Source organism: Rhinichthys klamathensis, unplaced genomic scaffold (assembly GCF_029890125.1).
Source record: "Rhinichthys klamathensis goyatoka isolate OS25496 unplaced genomic scaffold, OSU_Roscu_1.1 h1tg000422l_1, whole genome shotgun sequence".
Classification (NCBI taxonomy): domain Eukaryota; kingdom Metazoa; phylum Chordata; class Actinopteri; order Cypriniformes; family Leuciscidae; genus Rhinichthys; species Rhinichthys klamathensis.
In genome coordinates this window covers 274,708-291,577 of record NW_026606920.1, presented here as the reverse complement: position 1 = coordinate 291,577, position 16,870 = coordinate 274,708, and the positions used below count along the sequence as shown (strand labels likewise).

General features: G+C 38.5%; 1 protein-coding gene across 1 annotated transcript in view; it reads left to right on the top strand.

Annotated features, from left to right (window-relative positions):
- Positions 1 to 450: 450 nt before the first annotated feature.
- The window catches only part of fndc3ba (fibronectin type III domain containing 3Ba), a 159,499-nt gene continuing 143,079 nt past the window's right edge, over positions 451 to 16,870 (top strand). Inside the window, exon 1 of the mRNA XM_056235538.1 lies at positions 451 to 609. The gene's annotated coding sequence lies outside the window, so the exon portion shown is untranslated. The remainder of the gene's footprint in view (positions 610 to 16,870) is intronic.

Genomic DNA, 16,870 nt, shown 5'->3' with positions numbered 1-16,870 from the left:
TTTTTATTTGTTATCACACATTTTTCTTTTGTCAAATCAGCTTAGATAATTTGTGTGGTTCAGATAACATACTATTTCTAGTTTCTGTTGAATAAACACATATCCTTCATTATATTAACTCAAAATATTAATTTCAATGAACTCAACATTATAAGGCAACCAGTTAAACCAACTTTTTTTTTTTTACAATGCTATGTATTTTAAAATGTAAATCAGAAAATGAACCAATTTGTTGTCATTGCCTATTGATCAATATGTAATCTTTTAAAAAATCATAAAAAAACACCTATAATCTGATTTGGACTATTGAACCAAACATGAACCAAAGCATTAGTGATTGTGTCGTGTTGCTGTGTCATGTGCATGTGTCTGGTGGTCTTTGAATCGTTCCCTTCGGCTCTGAAGTTCGTTTATATGGTTGCTTACGGTAAAGGGGGCAGGATTAAGCTCACATGTGCTGTGGGACATAATTGACATGGCCGCGGAATCTCCCCCTGACTGAACGCTGCGCTGGTGGAGCAGACTGGAGGGAGCAAGGATTGCCAAAGTTGTGTCTGGGGTGAAAGTGGAGCTCTGGAGTTTCTTTCAACATCATTTTATTGCAGCGAGGTAAGTTTTTCTTATCGCTTACTAGCTCTATATTTGGCTACAGTTCGCGTGTGTGTGCTTTTTCCCAATTAAACGATGAAATATGTTTATAACGGAAAGTTGCGTGCATTTTTGTGTCTGGATGGCGGTGACGCCGGGAGTCTGGGTTAGTTGGCCAACAAGGAGATGCGACGGAAAACTTCATTATTCCGCAAGAAAACAGGCTGTATTGCATGGATTCTCCGTTGTTTACCCGAAGATGCTCAAAACCCGTCGTGCAACTTTAATGATTCGCGAAATTTACGAGAAAATTCGTAGTTTGACGTCTTCGTCGTTGAATTCCAACTTTGGATTTTTTTTTATTTAGCGCGTACTGTTACTTAAACGCTACAAAAGAGTTACACTTTAGCTTTCTTAAAAAGTATTTTGTTATATCCGTGAGTTTTGGAGTGATATACCAAATGTTTAGGTGAAATAGTAGAGATGCTGAATTTCGCTGTCTTTCCAGGTGTCTTTCCGTAGCGATTACAGTGTTGCAAAACAGTCAGTTGTTGGAATGATGTCGTATAATATTTGGCAAAGATTTAAGGAAAATGAATGATGGATGAAGTGAAGGTGGTCAACTCCATCATGCCCTAGTATTCCAGACAGCCTATTCTTCAACAGCTGTGCCTGTTCATGGAGGAAAACATTAGCTGCTGTTGTCCTTGTCCTGTCATATATTGTGCAGAAAGTATCTCGACTTCTCGATACTTGTTTCTGTTTTTCTTTCTTTTATTGGTTTGGTTTGGTTTAATGCAACGCCGTGCATCGTTTTCCAAACGTCAGAAGTAGGTATACTAGTTGCTCTTTCTTGCTGGGAATTAAAGCGCACTAATTAGCAGCTCTGGAAAAAATAGACGGTCGCTTTTAATCTCTTGGATAATATTGCTGGGCACTGAAATGACGCTTCAAGATAGTTTGTACCATGAGGTCTACTCCTGCCTGGATCCAGAGGGCTTATTGGAGAGAAAGAAGCCCAATATCTGTGAGAGGAGAAATGTGATCTGCAGAAAATGACGTCAGGTTTGCATTCTCCAGCTGAGTGAGGGATTTCATAACTTTTGAAAATTCAAATTATTGCACTGGATCATGAAATCTAAATATCTGCAGGAAAATAAGATGTTGCATTCCTCAGCTCCTTATTATTTGACTGTCTACAAATCAGTGGTTCTCAACCAGGGGCCGGGGCCCAGTCGTCAAACTTCCAAGGGGGGGCCACAAGAGGATTTAAAATGAGTTATATGAAACAATTGCATATGGGTAAAATACACTATATGCATTATATTTGTCACTTTCTCTGCATGGTCTGTGTGGACTGACCCCCCTCCCCCCACTTTCTTCCAATAGAATGATACACACAATCCCTACTTGCAATGAATATGTTCCCACCTGCTTGTTTTAGGTCCTGCTACTTGCAATCCTTCATTTTATTTACTTTTTTCCCCATTGGAGATTTTGTCAAATGCACACAACGCTGACAATTTTTCAAGGTTCTCAAAGGTTGATAATCATTCTTCAAATGCATGCACTAACTAGGAAAATGTGCAGAGAAAATAACAGTAGAGCTGTAGTTTTTCATGCACCCTGCGCGCAGCACATAATTGAGATGCTTTCAAAACAAAGTAGCTTTATAAATGTTTGGTCGATATCTGATGGATTGGCTTCAGTAGCCTTTGTTTGGTCAGTTTAGGTGCTGCGCATGGAGAGAGCTGGCATGGGGAGTTCAAATTCCTGATTGGGCATAGCTACAGGAATGTGCTCTTCCTTTGAGCTCATGGGGTTGTACCTGTTGAGCTGGAGGGCTGTTTCCCCAGGGACAAGTCAAATACTACCCATCCCCTCCCCCTACAGGTCTCCATCATTCTGGGAGCAGCTCCGAGCTTTGATGTGTGCTGATGTTACGCAGTGCAGCGTGATAAAATCTGTTGTGATTGTTCCTAATTGCAGCGGAGAGTCCACTTTCTTGAGGACATTTCCTGATTTTCTCTTAATGGTGCCCTTTGAAACAACTTCACATCTCTTAGTCACACTTATTGCTCAGTAGATGTTGTAAAAATCGATTTATTCCATCTTGTGTAGGTTTCGATAGTTCTAGCAATGCCTCATTATTTTATTCTTTTTTTTCCTGTAACATCCAGTGAATTCAATGGCATTCATCTGCATTGTTTTGGAAAAAAAAGAGTAAATGATGAGCGGAAATGCATTAATGGTTTTGGTCAGCAAAGTCACATCATTTTTTCATTTGACTCTTTTCCCCTTGACCTCATTAGGCAGAGAAATCCAGCGTCTCTCCAACTGTTAAGCAAGACAGAACAAGTTCGTATCTGTGCTTTAACCATAAGTGGATGAGAAATATCCATGCAGTGATGATGTGGCTGTCAGCTGGTCCGTGAATCAGGATCATGCTGCTCATCTTGAATCAGCCCACCACGGCCACATATAGTGGCATTCAGAGGAGCTAAAAGTAGTGTTCTGCATAACAGTATCACTATAGGTTTTTTTCTCTCGCTGTCGGCTCTCGCACGTCTCATTTGCACTCTAGCATCTTATCCTGGTGAATGTGATGCATGTTTGTTTGGCACAGTGCTGCTATGTTTGCATGTAGGCTTTTATGTCTTCTTGGTGATTTACACTGTCTTGTTGACAGTTGATTTAGATGAAGATAAAAGAGGCCTTTCAACTCCCTTTCCCACCGTCTCTCGAGACAGTCGCCTCTCCACCTAACTGCACACCCATCACTTTACCAGCATTGCAAGCGACAAGCTGCTGGATGCCAGAACATACCTTCTTACGCTGCTTTATTTTGGATCTCATGCAACAACCAACTAGAGTTGAAAAGTATTGACTAGTTCATGTCAATTTTAGATTTGATATCTTTAGTCTAACATGTTGACAGCGTCTTGTGCTTTAGTTTTACCACTGTGTGCAATATTTAAAAAATTTTTTTGTACATGTCCTGCCACGTGTTGCACTTTTAAATGGTTCACCCAAAAGAGAAAAATGTGTCATCATTTACTCACCCTCATCTTTTACCAAACCTGTATGACTTTATCCAAGCAAGGTCCAATGCTGTTTTGGACCTTTAGGTCATGTGTCCAGTAAAGCCTTTTTTTCCAGAGGCTAGTGTATTTTTCCAATTGTTTTCAATGGGAGCGCCATGTTGTTTTTTTTCTGGTCGCCGAGAATTGAAGAATGTTCAATTTTGGGTTAAATGTCATCACTGTCACTTTTTACCCAGCCGTCCAATCATTGCGGAGGAATGGGGCAAATACCACAGCGACCGACCAACCATCACATTCTGCTTGTACAATGCTAACAAATGACAACAAGCACATATCTTTCTTCATCCAAAATGAGTGGCAGAGCAAGTACGTTACATTGTCAAAAAAAAAAATATTCAGAAACAAACTATTTGCGAAATCAGATACTAGTAACAGTTCCTCTGATATTTATTCTGTAACTGAAAGAAAACGTTGCGCTGCCATAGCTCTTTTAAGCACCCGCAGCAAGGCTTTTTTACAAGAGCGCTGATGTTTTCAGCTGGCTAAAGACAAGGCCTTAAGGTGTAGTCAGGTTTTCTACTGCTTGGTGAAATTTCGCAGGCACAATCCAGACATTCCAATAGAAATCCGTGTGAGGGTGAAAAAGTTCCCCATGCAGATTTTGATCATTTTCAAGTTGGTCTCATGAATTCGCCACGCTGATTGACAAAAAGCTGCCTGTTTTGAAAGTGACTTTTGTGCGAGCTGTGCTTTATACATCACTGTGCTATTGACAATAGATAATGGACCTTTTTTGCCTGCAAAATTTTGCTGAAATTTCGCTAATGTGACCACACTAAACAGTTAGACATTTGAAATGACATTAGCATGAGTAAATGATGACAGGATTTTAATAGGAATGATGATAAAATTATAAATAATGATAAATATTAATATTTATATGAATTATTATTATTATATTTATATTCTTAAGCCAATTACTGATCAGTTGACTGAAGTTAGATCATTTATCCGATACTGATTACAAAACATGTTTTATAATACATTGACCTATTTTCCTAATAAGGCAGATACGATAACATTAAAAATCACTTTAAAATAAAAGCTTTTTTAGTTGTAAAAGCGCATTGAAACTGCTTCAGTCCATTGCATTATTTTTTAGCTGTTTCGGAATGCAAGAATGTAGCTTTGTGGATCTCTTTTTTTGCAGTTGGTGGAGAGAGTGAGATGCTGCTACTCACTCCATGTCACTGACATGCATCCACTCTGTCATGCCAATGCATTATTCAAATGGCCAGGTCTGCACATTTAGCTAAAAGCAGAGCGGAAAAACACTCAGTGTTTGGTCAGGTGGCCAATGGTGTATGTTCGTGCTTGCATTAGCATTCAGAGTGCAGAGATGGCCGTTGTTAGCTGGACGATGGAAACTTCAGATGCGACAGCAGCTCATTAATGACGCTTTTATTTGACTGGAGACTGTTTTAGCCGCCGTGCATGAGCAATGAGAGCCTGGCATCAGATGCTGCATCTATATTGGTGCATTTATTGCCCCATCAGTCTGTTGTAATTCACCCAATGGCCTCTTACAGTGTACGTATGCTCTATCCGATCACCTCTCAAGCTATACCCTGCTTTAACACATGTCAGCAGTGTCACTGTGCATATATTTGTAGTCCCAGACTTCCTGTTTTCCTATGCCCACCCCCCTACCAGCAGGACCTTAGACCAACACCTTCCGCACTCCCTCCATCTCACCAGGTCTTGTTAACCCATCCCCCTCCTCAAGCACTCCCCTTTATAGTGTGTGAAATCTGGAGGCCTGATGGAAGATGAGGAATTTCACCCTTTGACCTCTGAGAGCAAGGAGGGATGGACGGGGGGGCTATCCATTCTTACTGCCCAGATTTGTTTCAGCCTGGGGAATTTTTCCAGCTAATTCATATTATTCTTTTGGATTAGTACCGCTCATCTCTCTTTGTTCAATAGCCATGTTTTGGATGTGTGAAGTTACCAAAATACGAAAATAAAGTAAACCGAGAGGTCATGGGAATGGCAGCCATTGCTGCGAGGGCAGTGGCATCCCAGGTGGCACTGGAGGAATGTGTCAATGTTGAACTTTCACTTTCTAGAGCATTCCAGAGTAAACACAGGGTGAACAAAGGCTGCTCCTTAACATTCCTGTTAGGGACTGCGGAATTTAGCAGTGATTTTATTTTTCTCGCATTTCTCACATTAAGTCAATGTTATTATTTATTTAATTATTTATTGTTAAATATACTGTATGTTTGCTTGTTTGGTATATTCACTCATTATCGTACAGATATTAAACTTATGTCCGATAATTATTGTGATGTTATGGCTGATAATTAACCGATAAATGACTGATAAAATTCTGTATTGTTTAAATAAATAAAATTAAAATACTAAAATATGCTGTATTTACATAAACATATTTATTTCTGAATATATCAAATATATTTAAAAATATATCATTTTTACTTGGAACATTGCACTTAAAATAATTAAAAAAGATATTTAAGATATTTCTTTTAGGAAACAAAAACTCCATTTATCTTTGACCTTTGACCTTTTACATTCACTAACAGCTCTATTACACGATTAAGATTTTTTAAAATATATATACTGAGAGGTATTTTGGTACTTTTTAAATATTATATTGCTCATTGATATATTGCACATTGGTAATAGAATTACAGTATGATGAGTGTACTATTTTTTACATTATATACAAATATTGTTAAATAGAATGACGTTGTTTTACATTTTTATTCATTTGAATAAAATTTATTTACTATACTTTTAACATCCACCGATTAAAAAAAATAAAAACCTCTAATAATAGCGGCTAATTATGGTACATCATGCATCCCTAATTTGAATTTGAATTTATTTTAATAGGGACAATGGACATTAATTAACATGAGCACTCAAGTCCATCATGTAAATGTGCAAGATTTAGCCATACAGGCTATTTTTCATCTAGTCCCTGGCAGGTTGATGGTAAAATCCACATAATTTGTAATATGCTTAGAAGAATAGTTATAGATAGAATAGAATAGTTGATACCTTTCTCTCAGTGACTGACAGTTGTCTAGGCTCTTGTCCGTAAGCAAATGACCAGATATGTTCCCTATACAGATGCTGAGTCTACTGTGACAGTCTTGTGTGAGAGGTGGAGTTGAGAAGCAGGACCATGTTTGTGTTTTTCGAGGGTGTCTGCAGACGCTGAGCCACACAGAGCCGGCTGTGTTTTGGCGGCTAGCTGTTCTTTCCCCCAAATGACCCAGTGAGGAGCGACGGACGGGTTTCTGTTTAAAGGCTTTGTGTGCAGCGAGGAGGAAGTGGTTATGTTTGTTTAAACTGAGCTGCCCCCTTTGAGCACGCTCAGCCATGTGGGACAAATGAGCAAAATCTGTCCCCCAATTTCAAACCCCCCCCCCCCCATTCCCTGTGTCTTCCTTCGACTGAATTCATCACACCCCATTCGGCTGGGGGTTGGGGGAGCCCTGAATGTTGGCTTGGGCATAGGATTCAGCCATACCAAAGTGTTGACTCATTCAGCATTCCAGGACTATAAAATGTCCATCCAAATCTGGACTCTGGGACGAAACTGCCCACTTCCGCATTGATGTGCAACCTTGTCTGGAGGATTGTGTGGGGAAACTTGGTTTATGAGTTGCTGTTTTGAAAATCCTTTACTGTAATGGTAAAACGTCTAGCCCATATTCTAATATGTTTGATTCTCAGAGTTTTATTTTCGTTTACCGGGAAGCGACAGATGGATGTGTTTCCTTGAGGAAAAAGCTGCTTAAAAATGGCACAAGTTAAAATTAGAAAGCGCAAAGAGTGCTGTAAGTTTAAAAATGGAGCAAATATTACAACAAAAGAATGTGAGAGAGGTTTGGAAACCATGTTAAGCATGTAATGTGCGCTGCTGAGGATTAACTACAGTTTGCCTATAAAGATGGTGTTGGGTAGATGATGCAATTATTTATCTCTTACACAAATCATTAAGTCATTTAGAGACTCCGGATGACACAGTCAGTCAGAATTAGTTATTTGTGCATTTAAGGCTATACAGCCTACACTACTTAGAAGTAAGTTGGAAAATGTTGGAGTACATCAGTGTATGGTCAATTGGTTAACTGACTATCTCTCTAATAGACCACAGTATGTGAGGATGCATGACTGTGTATCTCAAGTAGTGAAGTGCAGTATTGGAGTACCTCAAGGAACTGTTTTAGCCCCATTTTTGTTTACTATTTATACATCAGACTTCCAGTACAATTCTGAAACCTGTCACCCTAAGACATTTTCTGATGACTCAGCAGTTGTTGGATGTATAAACAGACCATTGTGAGGGTGAATATTGGGAGCTATTAAAGAGTTTTGTGGATTGGTGTGAGAGAAACGGTCTTAGGCTAAATGCTAGTAAGACTAAGGAAATTGTGGTTGATTTTAGTAGATATCCTCAGCAAGTTGTATTAGTAAACATACGGGGGTCAGAAATTGAGACTGTAACATCATATAAGTACCTGGGTGTATACTTGAATAACAAGGTTGATTGGTCTGATAATATGATACAAGCCTAGAAGAAGGGTCAAAGTCGTATTTATCTGTTAAGACGACTGAGATCCTTTAGAATATGTTGGGTACTACACAGTGGTGGGCCGTCAGGGCCAGCAAGGCCTTCTCTGCTGGCCTAAACACTATCAGAATCACTGACTTGCACTTTAATATATTTTTTCCATGAATGAGTATTAAATTATTCCCAATAGTTCATTCTCTTAATTTTATAGCTTTTCTCTTGGTTGCGCTGCTTCCAGTAGTGTATGTTTATTTTAGCGCTTTTATCCAATCATATTTCAGCCATCATGCGTTGCCAGGGTCAAAGAAATCTGCCTTCAGGCCTTCAGAATCGACAGTGCGGGCGCCTGTAGCTTACAATGAATGGCAATGAAACCGTTGCTTTAACCAATCAGATAAGCAGTCAGATTTAATCAGCCAATCAGATTTCGATTCGACTGCAGCGGGGCCATCTAGCAGGCATACAATAACGTCAGCATTTTCACGTTCTTTGATTGGATGCTCAGAGCGCGTACTATTACCGGTTGTCAGTAGGCTATCCGCATCTGTAGCGAACTGCAAACAAAAATATATTCCTGTAGATTTATTAGTTTTTCAACACACAAATTAATGTTTCTTTCCCTCCTCGACCCCCAGCAGGTTCAAACCTACCGGAAAAAATCCCTTATTCAGCCTGAGCTTAACGCAGAGTCACAGAACTCTATTCGATCTGTCCGGGTAAAAACTGACTAATGTAAGTTATGCCACGAATGATTTTGAAGGCAAAAGTCCCGCTGATCTCATTGCTTTCGTTCAAAACTCTGTGTGAGAGCATGGGACAGCGGTACACATCGTCAGGTTATGCGGTGCTTCTGTCGAGCAGACACTGATTCACTGATGATTTTCTTCTTAATTTTTTTTTTAAATTTATGATCGAAACTTAATTTTTTTTCAAACATCCATACTATTGTAACCATTGAACGACAAGATAAGGGAGGCTCCGTTTCTGAACTTATAATCGGAACGCAAGAACAACTGTACACAAACGCACCAGCCGAACTCACGCGCTCGTTTCTCTCTACCGGCCTTTTCCAAACTCACCGCATTAACCCAATAACTGCCGGTGCAAAATAAAAACAACAATTATAGAGTCTTTGCACTGCTACACTATTAAAAGTTATTAATTCAGGTAGGACAGAAGGCCTAGGTGTGAAATGCACGGCCCGCCACTGGTACTACAGTACTTAAGACCTTCTATGACTCTGTGGCATCACTATCATCTGTGATCTTGTTTGCTGTCACTTGTTGGGGAGGGGGATTGTTGGAAAAGGAGAAGAACAAATGAAACAAGCTCATAAAAAAGGCAGGTTCTGTTGTAGGCAGTGTGTTACCCACAATTGAAAAGATTGTGCACGATAGAATTATTGATAAATTGGTCTCTATAATGAATCATAATTGTCACCCCCTTCATGAAACAATTTGAGCCCTAGTGAGTACATTTAGCACAAGACTTATTCATCCCCGCTCTCACAAGGAGTGATTTAGAAAGTCCTTTTTACCAACTGCTATTAGACTGTACAATCAGTGCTATACAAGGTGATAGATTATATTATAGAACCATTTGGTATGTAATCATAATGCCTTGAACTGATACTGGTAAATAATGGTTGTTGTTGTGAATGTCTTTTATTTATTATTATTATTATTATTATTACCGTGTGGTGCTGCTGTGACATTAAAATTTCCCCTTGGGGATTAATAAAGTTTATCAAATCAAATCAAATGTGTGAGTGCAATCCCAACCTTCACACTTAGTACCTTCGCTAGAGCTGTCAATGGATACAGATTTCCTTTCTATGAAAAACTGAGGTGCGTACAGCATATTATTTTTAATATTCAATAACGCATTTGTTCATAAACTTGGACAGACAGAGGAAGACTGTTGCCCGACTATGTAAAAACGCACTGTAGCTTGATTATAACTAGGGATGCACGATGATATCGGGACAACATCGGTATATGAATATTTCTGCCGAAGAGCCTTGCCGATAGGGTGGCGTGTTTCCTATGCGCACGTGACGCGAACGAAGCATGAGCGCCAGCAACTTAAACTTCCAACTAGGGGTGTGCGTCTCACGGTTTTTGATCGTGGACGATTAAAATGTCTCCACGATCTGCTTTTGAAGAAAAATCATAGTATCGTGCATTCTATCAGTTCAATTCTGGCGCCTTCATCTCAACATACTGTACAACGCGACGTACATTCACATCACATCACATGTAAACGCAGAGGTAGAGTTACACTCACCGTCACGGGACACCGCAATTCACAAAAGTTCATTATTTGCATGTGCGTCAAAGTCTTGCTAGGTAAACATATCATTCACGTGCTGATGCGCTGTTCTAACATCCGCTTTTCTGAGCGCGTTACACCCGACGCTCACAGGAACTAAAAGCCTGTCACAGCGCCTGCATATACTGGACTAATCTTTCGAGTCTTATTGCGCTGATACTGTCAAATACACACACGGTTTACATAAACAAAGTTGGTTATGTCTAAAGAGAAAGCAAACAGAGAAAATCTGCTTGTCAAATGCGTGTATATTAGACGCGTCACGTGCAGTTCTTAAAGAGACAGTATAATATGCTGCCGCTTGTCCTTAAAGAGATACTGCACCCAGAAATAAAAATTCTGTCATTATTTACTCACTCTAATGTTGTTCCAAACCTGTATTCATTTCTTTCTTGTGCTTAAATATACTATGGAAGTCACTGAAGTACAGCAACTGTTTGGTTAGCCACATTCTTCCAAATAACTTTTATAATTTCAACAGAAGAAAGAAACTTGAGAGAGTAAATGATGACAATTTAAATTTTGGGGAGAACTATCTCGTTAATGTTAATAAAACAACAAAACACAAAGAGGAAATCACTCACTGCTCTTGACTGAGAACTTTAATAGAAGCTTTAATAAGCTTTTTTGCACTTAAAAAAAACACACAAATATATCGGTATCGGCATCGGGCAAAATTAGTCTGAAAATATCGGCATATCGAATATCGGCCAAAATCCTATTTCGTGCATCCCTAATTATAACTGCATATCGTGAATGTTCTGACAGCTGTGGATACATGCACTGATCCTCCTCACTGATCTGAACTCTTTTTCTAAGTACCAAGGAAAAGAGAAGGAAAAATCTTGAAGCACAGCCATGAGTATGGAGTGAGTCATTTTCATGTGTTTGTGGGAGTTAGGCTGCTTCCTCTCAGCTTGGTCTAAACACAAGTTCAGTGTGCCAAAAAAAAAAAAAAAAAGCTCAGGAGAGCTGAGATCTGCGAGCTGTGTGTGACCTGGCTGTTTACACTCTTAGTAGCGAGGTGCATATTGAAGGTATTTTAGACATTACTGTTTTTTCCTGTTTGTGGATAGACTGAGTCACCAAGTCTAGACCAACCCACTACAAGAGCCACTGTAGAAATCTTTCAAACTTCATTCTTTAATGTCACACACTGAACAGTATTCTTTCCTTTAAATGTGGTTATAATAAGGGGTTATTCCTTCAGAGCAGCATTAATGGAAACTTGAGTCTGAGACGTCACAGTTAAAGGGATAGTTCAGCTGAAAATTAAATTTCTGTCATCACTTCTGTCTCACCCTCATATTGCTCCAAACCTGAATGTCTTTTAGTTGTCTTTGGAAAACAAAAGAGGATATTTTGAAGACTGTTTTTGTCCATACAATGAAAGTCAATGTGGTCCAAAACAAAATAACAATGGACCTCTTTTACTTTCATTGTATTGACAGACATTTTTTTTTAGAATATCATCTTTTGTGTTTCGCAGTCAGTCATACAGGTTTGGAACAACATAAGGGTGAGTAAATGATGACAGAATTTTCATATTTAGGTGAACTATCCCTTTAAGTTGCAAAGCATTTATATTAAAGGACTTATTATTTTATATTTATTTTTATTTTATAAATTTTACCTTGTTTGTTTACATTTTAGTGTTTTATTAATAGTAATTTTCAGTTATTAAAGTATTTTTATTATTAAATTATAATTTTATAATGTGATTTTGTCAATTTTGTTTTTTTAAAAATGAATTACATTTTATTACTTGAAGCTTTCATTTATTTTATTTCAGTTAGTCGCTAAGGCAACATTTCCTATTTTAATTTAATCTTCTAATATTTAATGTTTTTCAGCTACATTTCAATTAACAACACTTTATAAAGGTTTTAGTTAACAATAACAACACTGTAAACAATTGACTTGTAAATAAATAACAAAATTAATCTTTGACAATTTTTATAAAATGTTTATAAATGTGTATAAAAATATAACGAAAGGATTTGAGGCTTGGACCCCACAAGATGTGAGACTTAAACTAAAACACAAGTCAGAGACTTGTGAAAATGTCTGACGCCCATAGCCACATTCTATTATTATGAACCTCTCCAAGTGATCATTATCACATTGTCGTATTACATCAAAACTGTGATATTGCAGTTCAATATCAGTGTGCTGTGTAGGCAGACAGGCAGATGTGCTTATGTTGCTCTGTGGGAAAGTGTTTCTGCAGGAATAAGGCGGGCTCTCTCCTCCTCTCTGTCCTCCTGCGCTAACAGCTACGTGGCAGTCGTACGTCGGTCAGGGACTTGGAATGAATTTTACTGCCTCCTGGATTTCTGCCTAGTCCACATCCAGATGGTTGGATGAGTTTTCTCTTTCTCTTTGGCAGTGTCAAGCTGCTTTGCTCTCATTGCTGCTGAAAGATAGACTGATGTTTCATCTTTTGAACCATTTTCTATTAAAATATCTCTATAGAGTTCCTGTCCTTCCTGACTCGGAAACCTTCGCTTGCATAAATCTGACCAGTGACCTCTCATATGGGACGTTTCTAGTACTAGTTCCTCATCTTGTGGCTTTAACTTGGTATTTTCTCTTCTTTTATTTCTTTTGAAAATGGTTTAAACTTGGCAACTTGTCTTTGAGTAACAGCACTTGAGACACAAACAATCAGATAAGTTTTTTTTTTTTTCAGTGGTAGCTTGCTAAATGTGACGGGACAGAATCTTTCAAAGTTAATTGAATAAATATGGTAAAGTGGACAAACAAAGATTTTAATTGTTCTTGATTATTCATTAAATTACTTAAAGGTGCTATATGTAACTTTTCTTCTAAAATGAATCCTTTTTTTATTGCCTGTGTGTGAAGGGGTTGTAATCACACATTATAATGATCCACTTGTCGGGTTTTGCGATTACCTCTGAAGGCCAGTATTCCTATTTCTATGTGAAGTCTCCGGGTCGGATTTTCTGCGAAATCCATCGGATGTGACGTGCATGCGCGCTCCCGAGCCTCTCTCCTTTTATACAGTCTATGCGACGGCACTGCAGCTGACGACATGGAGTCTGATAACACCAAAAAATGACCTGCCTCCAGCACAGCACAGACTCCAACACAAACTCCACATAAATATAAAAAACAAAACAAAAATGTATCTGCTGAAGCTCGTCAGGCCAAACGTGAATCGGATCGACTTAGGACGAAAACACGGATCAACATCGGCAGAGCGTTTGAATTATGGAGAGACCTCCGCTATTTTTATTGTGATAAATTACAAGTTTTCAGATATGCTGAAATAATGGTAAACTGTAATGAAATAGCAAGGTAAACTACAACATATATGAGACATGAAATGAATAGGCTACAAAAGACTTCCAGGATAACAAAAAGTAGGTGCTTTAGGATGTAACTTTTATTTTATGTACTAGATCTACTGTCTAACGTCACTCATCCCACTACTATCATATTGTTTATAATACACATTTCCAGACACGTTCAGTACAATAATGTTACTTCCTACGATGTACTGTTACACTGAAATTGTTCAGTCTAGTTCACTAACCGTTTTCGCTGTCATATTATACATTCACCTATGTTGACATTGCTGATTGTGAAAGATACACGAATAGCCAGGGAAATGCATTATGCTAGATAACACCACAAATGTAACGTTATCATGGTACGAGCGTGGAGCATTAGTTCAACGTCAAGCTGATAAAAGTAGCCTATTATTGTAACGTTGCAGTGGGAGTTTACATGAGTTTCTAGCATGTTGTGTGATGCTTTCTTCGGTGTGTTGAAAGTCTCAATGTGGCCGGTACCATGAGTGCTCGCTCTTGTGTTCGAGCACGAGCGCTCTTGTAAAAATTGGTTGCAATCTAAAACATAACCGATAGAGGCCGCTAAAAAATACATATAGCACCTTTAATGTGGGTGTTGCGCACATATAAATTTAATTCAGGTCTGTTCAAAGCTAAAGTCCTGTTCACACCAAGGACGATAACTATAACAATAATTACCAAGTTTTAAAGTCGTTCTAATTTTATGAGAATAGGGAAGTCCACACCATGACTATAATAATAACAAAATAGAGGAATGAAATCACTGGAATCACTTTCAAAATTATTATTTTTTTCCAGCTGATGAATGATAAAAACATAAGCAGCCAATCAAAATCCCCCTGATCTTAATTAATGGCATCAGTTTATATTAGGGATGCACGATATATCGGCCACCATATCGGCATCGGCCGATATATGTTCATTTTTAATGTTGACGTTATCGGCCCGATAAGAAAATTTGGCCGATATATTAAAGCCGATAAAAAATTGATTATTTCCTTCAGCTGAGACACTTCAGATATGCACCGTTCACCATGATGATTTTGAAGTGCTTGAAATATGAACTTCAAAAAAGAAAATTTAGTTCAATTAAAATTAAATTATAATGAGAACATTATAATTGTGTGGTTGGGACATGACTTTTTAATTGTGAGAATTTTGTTTTTGCAATCAGGCTCTCAAAAAATATATAAAAATGTGAATTTAGATTTATCGGCCAATATACCGGTTATTGGCTTTCAAATATAAATAATTATTGGTTATCGGTATTGGCCAAATTTGTCATATTGGTGCATCCCGTTTACATTCAAACTTTAAACTTTTATCCCAGTCCTTCTGTGATAATTTGAATATTTGTACGATACTGTGTGGTTGAAAAGACTTGTGCTGCGTCCCAATTCGCCTACTTATACTACGCCCTAAAAGTATGTACTCTTTTTGTGAAGAAAAAGTACATACTTTTGAGTGTGTAGCAAAAGAGTAGGCAAGCTTTGGGACATACTACTTCGTCATCTTTAACGGACAGATCTGTCGCTGCCCTGTCAATCATCTCGTCACAGTTAAAATCCTCCATTCAATCTAATATAACTTCTTACCATTTCGGAGAGAATTGTTGTCGCACGTTCATCTGCCAGTCATGGGTCTTTCATGCGGAGACTCTCCTCCTCATGTGTTTGGAATTTGAATATAATAATGCATTTAAAAGTTAATGGCTAAACGTATCTTTGCAAAAGTTCACAATGCTGCTGCAGATGCAATATAATGTGGACAACATTGAATAAATACATTTTCATCAGGTTAGATACGGATAATTAATCACTCAAACGACCCCTTTATCTAAACCTCTCTACATAACCGTCGGACTCGCGCGTCCTCCATGTCTGTAGTTTTTGAACACTTTTCATTCGTGTTTGTAGTTCTAACCGAATCCTCGTCCAATGCGCGATGGGTTGTGGGCAATATCAGCCGTTAGAGTGCGCATCGATCTGCACTTCGGATTCTGACCGGATATAGTAGACCATCCGGGTCTCTTTGGGACACTCATTTCAACATACTACGATTTGGGACGTACTAATTCTATTTTCGAATACTATTTAGGACGGATAGTATGCGAATTGGGACGCAGCATTGCTCTTTCTGGGTCAGTGGAATAAGATCGTGTGGGTGTCTGAATCAAGATTGCAATCTTTTAACGATTAATCATGCAGCTCTACTTAAAACACAAGGTGAAGTAGTTTTCTGCTTGATTAGTTAGAATATGTTGGCAATTGAAGATACTTGAGCAATAGTACGTCTATCTACCTAATTAGAGACTAGAGCTACTTTTCACCCCTGTGGTTTTCGGGAGCCTGTTTGGTTTAGTCTGAAATAGTCTGAGGTAACCATTGGTGATAATGATGCTGTATGGTTGGCAGAAAGAATGAGAAAGAACGTGTACAATTGGTCCATGCCTGTCTTCCTGCCAACGTTGCCTCAAAGAATAGTTAGGCTGCTGTTCCCAAGACATGTCTGATTTCCCTCTGAAAGAATGGTATTGTTCAGGGCAACCATTGCCTCATTTTCATATAATGGCTATAGGCCAGAGTTTTCCAGGAGAGATTTTTCCTTCCCCATAAAGGCGAGTTGCCTGGCGCAGAAACTATAAACCATGATGTGGGTTCGTTTGGCCGAGCTTCATTGTGTGTGGATGCTGGACTAGGTGGCCAGCTGGGTCGGCTTTCATTACCATCAAATGTGTGAGACTCCTTGATCAGATGTACAAATCTATTAACATTTATGCCTGACATAGGCTCCTCTGCAATATCTCAGGTGGCTGTAATATGGACTTGCACTGTTGTGACACCCCAAAATTAATCCTGTCTAGCATCCAGTAGGCTAATTTGTACGATTACTGGGATAAAATGTAATAGGATTGGCATAAAACATGATCAGCCTGGTGACATTTAACAACAGTCTAAGAT